The 10,000-nt window shown below is 37.3% G+C and overlaps 2 non-coding genes and 32 pseudogenes across 2 annotated transcripts; all 34 read right to left on the bottom strand.

Annotated features, from left to right (window-relative positions):
* Positions 1-83, bottom strand: part of LOC148441664 (5S ribosomal RNA) — a 119-nt pseudogene extending 36 nt beyond the window's left edge.
* Positions 84-432: 349 nt separating this feature from the next.
* Positions 433-551, bottom strand: LOC148441663 (5S ribosomal RNA; annotated as a pseudogene).
* Positions 552-666: 115 nt separating this feature from the next.
* Positions 667-785, bottom strand: LOC148441662 (5S ribosomal RNA; annotated as a pseudogene).
* Positions 786-900: 115 nt separating this feature from the next.
* On the bottom strand, positions 901-1,019 carry LOC148441661 (5S ribosomal RNA; annotated as a pseudogene).
* Positions 1,020-1,135: 116 nt separating this feature from the next.
* Positions 1,136-1,254, bottom strand: LOC148441660 (5S ribosomal RNA; annotated as a pseudogene).
* A 115-nt stretch (positions 1,255-1,369) lies between these two features.
* Positions 1,370-1,488, bottom strand: LOC148441659 (5S ribosomal RNA; annotated as a pseudogene).
* A 116-nt stretch (positions 1,489-1,604) lies between these two features.
* On the bottom strand, positions 1,605-1,723 carry LOC148441658 (5S ribosomal RNA; annotated as a pseudogene).
* Positions 1,724-1,839: 116 nt separating this feature from the next.
* LOC148441657 (5S ribosomal RNA) lies at positions 1,840-1,958 on the bottom strand (annotated as a pseudogene).
* A 350-nt stretch (positions 1,959-2,308) lies between these two features.
* Positions 2,309-2,427, bottom strand: LOC148441656 (5S ribosomal RNA; annotated as a pseudogene).
* A 116-nt stretch (positions 2,428-2,543) lies between these two features.
* On the bottom strand, positions 2,544-2,662 carry LOC148441655 (5S ribosomal RNA; annotated as a pseudogene).
* A 116-nt stretch (positions 2,663-2,778) lies between these two features.
* On the bottom strand, positions 2,779-2,897 carry LOC148441654 (5S ribosomal RNA; annotated as a pseudogene).
* A 350-nt stretch (positions 2,898-3,247) lies between these two features.
* Positions 3,248-3,366, bottom strand: LOC148441653 (5S ribosomal RNA; annotated as a pseudogene).
* Positions 3,367-3,482: 116 nt separating this feature from the next.
* Positions 3,483-3,601, bottom strand: LOC148441652 (5S ribosomal RNA; annotated as a pseudogene).
* Positions 3,602-3,717: 116 nt separating this feature from the next.
* Positions 3,718-3,836, bottom strand: LOC148441651 (5S ribosomal RNA). Its single transcript, XR_015876046.1, has one exon. It is a non-coding gene; the product is annotated as a 5S ribosomal RNA (ribosomal RNA).
* A 116-nt stretch (positions 3,837-3,952) lies between these two features.
* LOC148441650 (5S ribosomal RNA) lies at positions 3,953-4,071 on the bottom strand (annotated as a pseudogene).
* Positions 4,072-4,420: 349 nt separating this feature from the next.
* On the bottom strand, positions 4,421-4,539 carry LOC148441649 (5S ribosomal RNA; annotated as a pseudogene).
* Positions 4,540-4,655: 116 nt separating this feature from the next.
* On the bottom strand, positions 4,656-4,774 carry LOC148441648 (5S ribosomal RNA; annotated as a pseudogene).
* A 115-nt stretch (positions 4,775-4,889) lies between these two features.
* On the bottom strand, positions 4,890-5,008 carry LOC148441647 (5S ribosomal RNA; annotated as a pseudogene).
* A 116-nt stretch (positions 5,009-5,124) lies between these two features.
* Positions 5,125-5,243, bottom strand: LOC148441646 (5S ribosomal RNA; annotated as a pseudogene).
* Positions 5,244-5,359: 116 nt separating this feature from the next.
* Positions 5,360-5,478, bottom strand: LOC148441645 (5S ribosomal RNA; annotated as a pseudogene).
* Positions 5,479-5,829: 351 nt separating this feature from the next.
* Positions 5,830-5,948, bottom strand: LOC148441644 (5S ribosomal RNA). The gene has a single exon (XR_015876153.1). It is a non-coding gene; the product is annotated as a 5S ribosomal RNA (ribosomal RNA).
* A 349-nt stretch (positions 5,949-6,297) lies between these two features.
* On the bottom strand, positions 6,298-6,416 carry LOC148441643 (5S ribosomal RNA; annotated as a pseudogene).
* Positions 6,417-6,531: 115 nt separating this feature from the next.
* LOC148441642 (5S ribosomal RNA) lies at positions 6,532-6,650 on the bottom strand (annotated as a pseudogene).
* A 115-nt stretch (positions 6,651-6,765) lies between these two features.
* Positions 6,766-6,884, bottom strand: LOC148441641 (5S ribosomal RNA; annotated as a pseudogene).
* A 116-nt stretch (positions 6,885-7,000) lies between these two features.
* LOC148441640 (5S ribosomal RNA) lies at positions 7,001-7,119 on the bottom strand (annotated as a pseudogene).
* A 350-nt stretch (positions 7,120-7,469) lies between these two features.
* On the bottom strand, positions 7,470-7,588 carry LOC148441639 (5S ribosomal RNA; annotated as a pseudogene).
* Positions 7,589-7,704: 116 nt separating this feature from the next.
* LOC148441638 (5S ribosomal RNA) lies at positions 7,705-7,823 on the bottom strand (annotated as a pseudogene).
* A 349-nt stretch (positions 7,824-8,172) lies between these two features.
* Positions 8,173-8,291, bottom strand: LOC148441637 (5S ribosomal RNA; annotated as a pseudogene).
* A 115-nt stretch (positions 8,292-8,406) lies between these two features.
* On the bottom strand, positions 8,407-8,525 carry LOC148441636 (5S ribosomal RNA; annotated as a pseudogene).
* A 115-nt stretch (positions 8,526-8,640) lies between these two features.
* LOC148441635 (5S ribosomal RNA) lies at positions 8,641-8,759 on the bottom strand (annotated as a pseudogene).
* A 116-nt stretch (positions 8,760-8,875) lies between these two features.
* LOC148441634 (5S ribosomal RNA) lies at positions 8,876-8,994 on the bottom strand (annotated as a pseudogene).
* A 350-nt stretch (positions 8,995-9,344) lies between these two features.
* On the bottom strand, positions 9,345-9,463 carry LOC148441633 (5S ribosomal RNA; annotated as a pseudogene).
* A 116-nt stretch (positions 9,464-9,579) lies between these two features.
* LOC148441632 (5S ribosomal RNA) lies at positions 9,580-9,698 on the bottom strand (annotated as a pseudogene).
* A 115-nt stretch (positions 9,699-9,813) lies between these two features.
* LOC148441631 (5S ribosomal RNA) lies at positions 9,814-9,932 on the bottom strand (annotated as a pseudogene).
* Between the last annotated feature and the right edge of the window lie 68 nt (positions 9,933-10,000).

Here is a 10,000-nt window from a genome sequence, read left to right as displayed (position 1 = left end):
TCCAAGTACTAACCAGGCCCAACACTGCATAGCTTCCAAGATCAGTCGAGATTGGGCATGTCCAGTGTGGTTTGGCTGTAGATGCTAAAAGCCTTAACTTTAGACATCTTTTACTTCTTAACTCAAGTAAATTCATTGATAAGTTGAAAAAATTAAATGTAAAATGTAATAGAAAAGAATGTTATGGCAGTATAAAATTACCTACAGCACCTGGTATTCCCAGGTGGTCTCCCATCCAAGTACTGACCATGCCCAACACTGCATAGCTTCAATATCAAATGACATTGGCCATGTCCATTGTGGTTTGGCTATAGGTGCTGAAAAATATTAACTTTAGACGTCTTTTACTTCTTAACTCAAGTAAATTCATTGCTAAGTTGAAAAAATGTAATGTAAAATGTAATAGAAAAGAATGTTATGGCTATATAAAATTACCTACAGCACCAGGTATTCCCAGGTGGTCTCCCATCCAAGTACTAACCAAGCCCAACACTGCATAGCTTCCAAGATCAGACGAGATTGGGCATGTCCAGTGTGGTTTGGATATAGGTGCTAGAAACCTTAACTTTAGACTTCTTTTACTTCTTAACTCAAGTAAATTCATTGATAAGTTGAAAAAATTAAATGTAAAATGTAATAGAAAAGACTGTTATGGCAGTATAAAATTACCTACAGCACCTGGGATTCCTAGGTGGTCTCCCATCCAAGTACTAACCAGGTCCAACACTGCATAGCTTCCAAGATCAGACGAGATTGGGCATGTCCAGTGTGGTTTGGCTGTAGGTGCTCAAAAACATTAACTTTAGACCTCTTTTACTTCTTAACTCAAGTAAATTCATTGATAAGTTGAAAAATTAAATGTAAAATGTAATAGAAAAGAATGTTATGGCTGCATAAAATTACCTACAGCACCTGGTATTCCCAGGTGGTCTCCCATCCAAGTACTAACCAGGCCCAACACTGCATAGCTTCCAAGATCAGACGAGATTTGGCATGTCCAGTGTGGTTTGGCTGTAGGTGCTCAAAAATATTAACTTTAGACCTCTATTACTTCTTAACTCAAGTAAATTCATTGATAAGTTGAAAAAATTAAATTTAAAATGTAATAGAAAAGAATGTTATGGCACAATAAAATTACCTACACCACCTGGTAATCCCAGGTGGTCTCCCATCCAAGTACTAACCAGGCCCAACACTGCATAGCTTCCAAGATAAGATGAGATTGGGCATGTCCAGTGTGGTTTGGCTGTAGGTACTCAAAAACATTAACTTTAGACCTCTTTTACTTCTTAACTCAAGTAAATTCATTGATAATTTGAAAAAATGAAATGTAAATGTAATAGAAAAGAATGTTTTGGTTGTCTAAAATTACCTACAGCACCTGGTATTCCCAGGTTGTCTCCCATCCAAGTACAAATGAGGCCCAACACTGCATAGCTTCCAAAATCAGACGAGATTGGGCATGTCCAGTGTGGTTTGGCTGTAGCTGCTCAAAAGCATTAAATTTAGACCTCTATTACTTCTTAACTCAAGTAAATTCATTGATAAGTTGAAAAAATTAAATGTAAAATGTAATAGAAAAGAATGTTATGGCAGTATAAAATGACCTACAGCTCCAGGTATTCCCAGGTGGTCTCCGATCCAAGTACTAACCAGGCCCAACACTGCATAGCTTCCAAGATCAGATGAGATTGGGCATGTCCACTGTGGTTTGGATGTAGGTGCTCAAAAGTGTTAAATTTAGACCGCTTTTACTTCTTAACACAAGTAAATTCATTGATAATTTGAAAAAATTAAATGTAAAATGTAATAGAAAAGAAAGTTATGGCAGTATAAAATTACCTACAGCACCTGGGATTCCTAGGTAGTCTCCCTTCCAACTACTAACCAGTCCCAACACTGCATAGCTTCCAAGATCAGACGAGATTGGGCATGTCCAGTGTGGTTTGGCTGTAGGTGCTCAAAAGCATTAACTTTAGACCTCTATTACTTCTTAACTCAAGTAAATTCATTGATAAGTTGAAAAAATTAAATGTAAAATGTAATAGAAAAGAATGTTATGGCAGTATAAAATTACCTACTGTAGCTGGTTTTCCCAGGTGGTCTCCCATCCAAGTACTGACCATGCCCAACACTGAATAGCTACCAAGATAAGACGAGATGGGGAATGTCCAGTGTGGATTGGCTGTAGGTGCTCAAAAGTATTAACTTTAGACCTCTTTTACTTCTTAACTCAAGTAAATTCAATGATAAGTTGAAAAATTAATTGTAAAATGTAATGGAAAAGAATGTTATGGCAGTATAAAATTACCTACAGCTCCTGGTATTCCCAGGTGGTCTCCCATCCAAGTACTAACCAGGCCCAACACTGCATAGCTTCCAAGATCAGACGAGATTGGGCATGTCCAGTGTGGTTTGGCTGTAGGTGCTCAAAACCATTATCTTTACACCTCTATTACTTCTTAACTAAAGTAAATTCATTGATAAGTTGAAAAAATTAAATTTAAAATGTAATAGAAAAGAATGTTATGGCAGTATATAATTACCTACAGCACCTGGGATTCCTAGGTGGACTCCTATCCAAGTACTAAACAGGTCCAACACTGCATAGCTTCCAAGATCAGACGAGATTGGGCATGTCCAGTGTGGTTTGGCTGTAGGTGCTCAAAAACATTAACTTTAGACCTCTTTTACTTCTTAACTCAAGTAAATTCATTGATAAGTTGAAAAAATTAAATGTAAAATGTAATAGAAAAGAATGTTATGGCTGCATAAAATTACCTACAGCACCTGGTATTCCCAGGTGGTCTCCCATCCAAGTAATAACCAGGCCCAACACTGCATAGCTTCCAAGATCAGACGAGATTGGGCATGTCCAGTGTGGTTTGGCTGTAGGTGCTCAAAAACATTAACTTTAGACCTCTATTACTTCTTAACTCAAGTAAATTCATTGATAAGTTGAAAAAATTAAATGTAAAATGTAATAGAAAAGAATGTTATGGCAGTATAAAATTACCTACTGCAGCTGGTTTTCCCAGGTGGTCTCCCATCCAAGTACTGACCATGCCCAACACTGAATAGCTACCAAGATAAGACGAGATGGGGAATGTCCAGTGTGGATTGGCTGTAGGTGCTCAAAAGTATTAACTTTAGACCTCTTTTACTTCTTAACTCATGTAAATTCAATGATAAATTGAAAAATTAAATGTAAAATGTAATGGAAAAGAATGTTATGGCAGTATAAAATTACCTACAGCTCCTGGTATTCCCAGGTGGTCTCCCATCCAAGTACTAACCAGGCCCAACACTGCATAGCTTCCAAGATCAGACGAGATTGGGCATGTCCAGTGTGGTTTGGCTGTAGGTGCTCAAAAACATTATCTTTAGACCTCTATTACTTCTTAACTCAAGTTAATTCATTGATAAGTTGAAAAAATTAAATTTAAAATGTAATAGAAAAGAATGTTATGGCAGTATAAAATTACCTACAGCACTAGGGATTCCTAGGTGGTCTCCTATCCAAGTACTAAACAGGTCCAACACTGCATAGCTTCCAAGATCAGACGAGATTGGGCATGTCCAGTGTGGTTTGGCTGTAGGTGCTCAAAAACATTAACTTTAGACCTCTTTTACTTCTTAACTCAAGTAAATTCATTGATAAGTTGAAAAAATTAAATGTAAAATGTAATAGAAAAGAATGTTATGGCTGCATAAAATTACCTACAGCACCTGGTATTCCCAGGTGGTCTCCCATCCAAGTACTAACCAGGCCCAACACTGCATAGCTTCCAAGATCAGACGAGATTGGGCATGTCCAGTGTGGTTTGGCTGTAGGTGCTCAAAAACATTAACTTTAGACCTCTATTACTTCTTAACTCAAGTAAATTCATTGATAATTTGAACAAATTAAATTTAAAATGTAATAGAAAAGAATGTTATGGCAGTATAAAATTACCTACAGCACCTGGTAATCTCTGGTGGTTTCCCATCCAAGTACTAACCAGGCCCAACACTGCATAGCTTCCAAGTTCAGACGAGATTGGGCATGTCCAGTGTGGTTTGGCTGTAGGTGCTAGAAACCTTAACTTTAGACCTCTTTTACTTCTTAACTCAAGTAAATTCATTGATAAGTTGAAAAAATTAAATGTAAAATGTAATAGAAAAGAATGTTATGGCAGTATAAAATTAACTACTGCAGCTGGTTTTCCCAGGTGGTCTCCCATCCAAGTACTGACCATGCCCAACACTGCATAGCTACCAAGATAAGATGAGATGGGGCATGTCCAGTGTGGATTGGCTGTAGGTGCTCAAAAGTATTAACTTTAGACATCTTTTACTTCTTAACTCAAGTAAATTCAATGATAAGTTGAAAAATTAAATGTAAAATGTAATAGAAAAGAATGTTATGGCAGTATAAAATTACCTACAGCTCCTGGTATTCCCAGGTGGTCTACCATCCAAGTACTAACCAGGCCCAACACTGCATAGCTTCCAAGATCAGACGAGATTGGGCATGTCCAGTGTGGTTTGGCTGTAGGTGTTCTAAAACATTAACTTTAGACCTCAATTACTTCTTAACTCAAGTAAATTCATTGATAAGTTGAAAAAATTAAATTTAAAATGTAATAGAAAAGAATGTTATGGCAGTATAAAATTACCTACAGCACCTGGTAATCCCTGGTGGTCTCCCCTCCGAGTACTAACCAGGCCCAACACTGCATAGCTTCCAAGTACAGACGAGATTGGGCATGTCCAGTGTGGTTTGGCTGTAGGTGCTCAAAAACATTAACTTTAGACCTCTTTTAATTCTTAACTCAAGTAAATTCAATGATAAGTTGAAAAATTAAATGTAAAATGTAATAGAAAAGAATGTTATGGCAGTATAAAATTACCTACAGTACCTGGTATTCCCAGGTGGTCTCCCATCCAAGTACTAACCAGGCCGAACACTGCATAGCTTCCAAGATCAGACGAGATTGGGCATGTCCAGTGTGGTTTGGCTGTAGGTGCTCAAAACCATTAACTTTAGACCTCTTTTACTTCTTAACTCAAGTAAATTCATTGATAAGTTGAAAAAATTAAATGTAAAATGTAATAGAAAATAATGTTATGGCAGTATAAAATTACCTACAGCTCCAGGTATTCCCAGGTGGTCTCCCATCCAAGTACTAACCAGGCCCAACACTGCATAGCTTCCAAGATCAGACGAGATTGGGCATGTCCACTGTGGTTTGGATGTAGGTGCTCAAAAGCGTTAAATTTAGACCGCTTTTACTTCTTAACACAAGTAAATTCATTGATAATTTGAAAAAATTAAATGTAAAATGTAATAGAAAAGAAAGTTATGGCAGTATAAAATTACCTACAGCACCTGGGATTCCTAGGTAGTCTCCCATCGAAGTACTAACCAGTCCCAACACTGCATAGCTTCCAAGATCAGACGAGATTGGGCATGTCCAGTGTGGTTTGGCTGTAGGTGCTCAAAAGCATTAACTTTAGACCTCTATTACTTCTTAACTCAAGTAAATTCATTGATAAGTTGAAAAAATTAAATGTAAAATGTAATAGAAAAGAATGTTATGGCAGTATAAAATTACCTACTGCACCTGGTTATCCCAGGTGTTCTCCCATCCAAGTACTGACCATTCCCAACACTGCATAGCTTCCAAGATCAAACGACATTGGCCATGTCCAGTGTGGTTTGGCTATAGGTGCTGAAGAATATTAACTTTAGACCTCTTTTACTTCTTAACTCAAGTAAATTCATTGCTAAGTTGAAAAAATGAAATGTAAAATGTTATAGAAAAGAATGTTATGGCTATATAAAATTACCTACAGCACCTGGTATTCCCAGGTGGTCTCCCATCCAAGTACTAACCAGGCCCAACACTGCATAGCTTCCAAGATCAGACGAGATTGGGCATGTCCAGTGTGGTTTGGCTGTAGATGCTAAAAGCCTTAACTTTAGACATCTTTTACTTCTTAACTCAAGTAAATTCATTGATAAGTTGAAAAAATTAAATGTAAAATGTAATAGAAAAGAATGTTATGGCAGTATAAAATTACCTACAGCACCTGGTATTCCCAGGTGGTCTCCCATCCAAGTACTGACCATGCCCAACACTGCATAGCTTCAATATCAAATGACATTGGCCATGTCCAGTGTGGTTTGGCTATAGGTGCTGAAAAATATTAACTTTAGACGTCTTTTACTTCTTAACTCAAGTAAATTCATTGCTAAGTTGAAAAAATGTAATGTAAAATGTAATAGAAAAGAATGTTATGGCTATATAAAATTACCTACAGCACCAGGTATTCCCAGGTGGTCTCCCATCCAAGTACTAACCAAGCCCAACACTGCATAGCTTCCAAGATCAGACGAGATTGGGCATGTCCAGTGTGGTTTGGATATAGGTGCTAGAAACCTTAACTTTAGACCTCTTTTACTTCTTAACTCAAGTAAATTCATTGATAAGTTGAAAAAATTAAATTTAAAATGTAATAGAAAAGAATGTTATGGCACAATAAAATTACCTACAGCACCTGGTAATCCCAGGTGGTCTCCCATCCAAGTACTAACCAGGCCCAACACTGCATAGCTTCCAAGATAAGATGAGATTGGGCATGTCCAGTGTGGTTTGGCTGTAGGTACTCAAAAACATTAACTTTAGACCTCTTTTACTTCTTAACTCAAGTAAATTCATTGATAATTTGAAAAAATGAAATGTAAATGTAATAGAAAATAATGTTTTGGTTGTCTAAAATTACCTACAGCACCTGGTATTCCCAGGTTGTCTCCCATCCAAGTACAAATGAGGCCCAACACTGCATAGCTTCCAAAATCAGACGAGATTGGGCATGTCCAGTGTGGTTTGGCTGTAGCTGCTCAAAAGCATTAAATTTAGACCTCTATTACTTCTTAACTCAAGTAAATTCATTGATAAGTTGAAAAAATTAAATGTAAAATGTAATAGAAAAGAATGTTATGGCAGTGTAAAATTACCTACAGCTCCAGGTATTCCCAGGTGGTCTCCCATCCAAGTACTAACCAGGCCCAACACTGCATAGCTTCCAAGATCAGACGAGATTGGGCATGTCCACTGTGGTTTGGCTGTAGGTGCCCAAAAGCGTTAAATTTAGACCGCTTTTACTTCTTAACTCAAGTAAATTCATTGATAAGTTGAAAAAATTAAATGTAAAATGTAATAGAAAAGAATGTTATGGCAGTATAAAATTAACTACTGCAGCTGGTTTTCCCAGGGGGTCTCCCATCCAAGTACTGACCATGCCCAACACTGCATAGCTACCAAGATAAGACGAGATGGGGCATGTCCAGTGTGGATTGGCTGTAGGTGCTCAATAGTATTAACTTTAGACCTCTTTTACTTCTTAACTCAAGTAAATTCAATGATAAGTTGAAAAATTAAATGTAAAATGTAATAGAATTGAATGTTATGGCAGTATAAAATTACCTACAGCTCCTGGTATTCCCAGGTGGTCTCCCATCCAAGAACTAACCAGGCCCAACACTGGATAGCTTCCAAGATCAGATGAGATTGGGCATGTCCAGTGTGGTTTGGCTGTAGGTGTTCTAAAACATTAACTTTAGACCACAATTACTTCTTAACTCAAGTAAATTCATTGATAAGTTGAAAAAATTAAATTTAAAATGTAATAGAAAAGAATGTTATGGCAGTATAAAATTACCTACAGCACCTGGAAATCCCTGGTGGTCTCCCCTCCGAGTACTAACCAGGCCCAACACTGCATAGCTTCCAAGTACAAACGAGATTGGGCATGTCCAGTGTGGTTTGGCTGTAGGTGCTCAAAAACATTAACTTTAGACCTCTTTTACTTCTTAACTCAAGTAAATTCAATGATAAGTTGAAAAATGAAATGTAAAATGTAGTAGAAAAGAATGTTATGGCAGTATAAAATTACCTACAGCACCTGGTATTCCCAGGTGGTCTCCCATCCAAGTACTGACCATGCCCAACACTGCATAGCTTCAATATCAAATGACATTGGCCATGTCCAGTGTGGTTTGGCTATAGGTGCTGAAAAATATTAACTTTAGACGTCTTTTACTTCTTAACTCAAGTAAATTCATTGCTAAGTTGAAAAAATGTAATGTAAAATGTAATAGAAAAGAATGTTATGGCTATATAAAATTACCTACAGCACCAGGTATTCCCAGGTGGTCTCCCATCCAAGTACTAACCAAGCCCAACACTGCATAGCTTCCAAGATCAGACGAGATTGGGCATGTCCAGTGTGGTTTGGATATAGGTGCTAGAAACCTTAACTTTAGACCTCTTTTACTTCTTAACTCAAGTAAATTCATTGATAAGTTGAAAAAATTAAATTTAAAATGTAATAGAAAAGAATGTTATGGCACAATAAAATTACCTACAGCACCTGGTAATCCCAGGTGGTCTCCCATCCAAGTACTAACCAGGCCCAACACTGCATAGCTTCCAAGATAAGATGAGATTGGGCATGTCCAGTGTGGTTTGGCTGTAGGTACTCAAAAACATTAACTTTAGACCTCTTTTACTTCTTAACTCAAGTAAATTCATTGATAATTTGAAAAAATGAAATGTAAATGTAATAGAAAATAATGTTTTGGTTGTCTAAAATTACCTACAGCACCTGGTATTCCCAGGTTGTCTCCCATCCAAGTACAAATGAGGCCCAACACTGCATAGCTTCCAAAATCAGACGAGATTGGGCATGTCCAGTGTGGTTTGGCTGTAGCTGCTCAAAAGCATTAAATTTAGACCTCTATTACTTCTTAACTCAAGTAAATTCATTGATAAGTTGAAAAAATTAAATGTAAAATGTAATAGAAAAGAATGTTATGGCAGTATAAAATTACCTACAGCTCCAGGTATTCCCAGGTGGTCTCCCATCCAAGTACTAACCAGGCCCAACACTGCATAGCTTCCAAGATCAGACGAGATTGGGCATGTCCACTGTGGTTTGGCTGTAGGTGCCCAAAAGCGTTAAATTTAGACCGCTTTTACTTCTTAACTCAAGTAAATTCATTGATAAGTTGAAAAAATTAAATGTAAAATGTAATAGAAAAGAATGTTATGGCAGTATAAAATTAACTACTGCAGCTGGTTTTCCCAGGGGGTCTCCCATCCAAGTACTGACCATGCCCAACACTGCATAGCTACCAAGATAAGACGAGATGGGGCATGTCCAGTGTGGATTGGCTGTAGGTGCTCAATAGTATTAACTTTAGACCTCTTTTACTTCTTAACTCAAGTAAATTCAATGATAAGTTGAAAAATTAAATGTAAAATGTAATAGAATTGAATGTTATGGCAGTATAAAATTACCTACAGCTCCTGGTATTCCCAGGTGGTCTCCCATCCAAGAACTAACCAGGCCCAACACTGGATAGCTTCCAAGATCAGATGAGATTGGGCATGTCCAGTGTGGTTTGGCTGTAGGTGTTCTAAAACATTAACTTTAGACCACAATTACTTCTTAACTCAAGTAAATTCATTGATAAGTTGAAAAAATTAAATTTAAAATGTAATAGAAAAGAATGTTATGGCAGTATAAAATTACCTACAGCACCTGGAAATCCCTGGTGGTCTCCCCTCCGAGTACTAACCAGGCCCAACACTGCATAGCTTCCAAGTACAAACGAGATTGGGCATGTCCAGTGTGGTTTGGCTGTAGGTGCTCAAAAACATTAACTTTAGACCTCTTTTACTTCTTAACTCAAGTAAATTCAATGATAAGTTGAAAAATGAAATGTAAAATGTAGTAGAAAAGAATGTTATGGCAGTATAAAATTACCTACAGCACCTGGTATTCCCAGGTGGTCTCCCATCCAAGTACTAACCAGGCCCAACACTGCATAGCTTCCAAGATCAGACGAAATTGGGCATGTCCAGTGTGGTTTGGCTGTAGGTGCTCAAAACCATTAACTTTAGACCTCTTTTACTTCTTAACTCAAGTAAATTCATTGATAAGTTGAAAA

Source organism: Taudactylus pleione, unplaced genomic scaffold (assembly GCF_031769625.1).
Source record: "Taudactylus pleione unplaced genomic scaffold, aTauple2 ptg001666l, whole genome shotgun sequence".
Lineage (NCBI taxonomy): Eukaryota > Metazoa > Chordata > Amphibia > Anura > Myobatrachidae > Taudactylus > Taudactylus pleione.
Note: the sequence above shows the minus strand (reverse complement) of the source record. Positions and strands in the feature narration are given on the sequence as shown.